The sequence below is a fragment of the Eurosta solidaginis genome, chromosome 2, assembly GCF_040869045.1.
Source record: "Eurosta solidaginis isolate ZX-2024a chromosome 2, ASM4086904v1, whole genome shotgun sequence".
NCBI lineage: Eukaryota > Metazoa > Arthropoda > Insecta > Diptera > Tephritidae > Eurosta > Eurosta solidaginis.
Genome location: NC_090320.1, coordinates 17,568,662 through 17,570,156, shown reverse-complemented (window position 1 = coordinate 17,570,156; position 1,495 = coordinate 17,568,662). Strand labels below are relative to the sequence as shown.

The 1,495-nt window shown below is 35.2% G+C and overlaps 1 pseudogene; it reads left to right on the top strand.

Moving 5' to 3' along the window:
- The first annotated feature begins 253 nt into the window (after nt 1-253).
- On the top strand, nt 254-1,127 carry LOC137242002 (jerky protein homolog-like; annotated as a pseudogene).
- The last annotated feature ends 368 nt before the right edge of the window (nt 1,128-1,495 follow it).

Below are 1,495 nucleotides of genomic sequence, written 5' to 3'. Positions count from 1 at the left end.
AAGCTCCCGGTTAGCGGGCTTATGTTAAAAGAAAAAGCAAAGGATATTCATTTTAAAATTAAGGAAAATTGCTTTGAATTCAATGCCAGTTATGGATGGCTTCAAAATTTTAAAAAGAGATATGGCGTTCACTTGCTCCAAGTTTCTGGAGAAAAACTATCTTCACAGCCCCAGTTAGTTGACCCATTCAAAAGAGCGTTAAAGGCGAATATGGAGGAGCTTGGATTAAGTCGTGAGCAACTATACAACGCCGATGAGTCAGGTTTATACTGGAAACTTTTGCCACAAAAGACGTATGTTTCATCCTTAGAAAAAACTGTTCCAGGTGCAAAGATGGAAAAGCAAAGAGTAACTTTCTTGTGCTGTTAAAATGCGTCAGGATCTCATCAACTCAAGCTTCTTGTAGTCGGAAAGGTTAAAAACCTCCGGTGTATTAAAGGTTTCGACTGTCCTGTGTATTATCGACATTCTAAATCCGCTTGGATGACTGCGGCTATTTTTAAAGATTGGTTCCACCGTTCATTCATACCTGAGGTAAGCTTTCATATGTAATTCTATCTCAGTAGCTTAAAGCTCATAAAATTTGTTTAGTTTACAAAGTTTTTGATGGAACAGGGATTACCAGTAAAAGCTATCCTTCTAATTGATAACGCTCTATCGCATCCACCCGAGGATGAACTAAAAAATGAAGACGGCTGCACATTAGCAATGTTTATGCCACCAAATGTCACCCCTCTTATACAACCTATGGATCAAAACGCAATCAGGATTACGAAACTTTACTATAGAAACAGTCTTTTGGCTTCTGTTGCTGCAAAGCGGTTTAATTTGCTTGAGGCTCTAAAGCAAATTACACTTAAGGAAGCGATTGTTACTTTAGAATCTGCATGGAGTAAGGTAGATGCTGTTGTGCTATCCAAATGTTGGAGCAATGTTTTAAGTATGGTAGAAAATCAAGAGGATCCTGAAGATGACATTCCGTTGAGTGTTCTTCGAAGCAACTTAATTGTGAATGTAAGAGATTTGGAGGAAGGTGCAGCCAATCTTTTGTTTTTATTTATTATTTTTATTTTTATTTTTTTATTTTTATTAAATTTCACTTTAGGTTGAATTCACTGCTTTCAACGTTAGAGAATAGAACGATGATGCTATTGAATGTAATGACAATGAAATAGAGGAAATTTCCGACGATGATGGTGACTGTTCTGTGGAGGCATAAAAGACGATTTCATCAAAGTAAGCTATTGACATGTTTAATAAAACTTTGGAATGGGCTGAAATTGAAATGGTTGATAAATCGTATTTAAATGTGTTGAAGAAGCTCAGGGAAAAGGCAGTTTTTAAGATGCTTGAACAAAAGAAACAACAAAAGAGGATTACTCCTGAATTTTTCCAAAAATTTAACTGAATATGAATTTATGCATAACTAACTTTTTGACTCTAACTGATTTTTTATTTGTGTAATGTGAAAAAATGAATAAGTAACGTTTCTTTT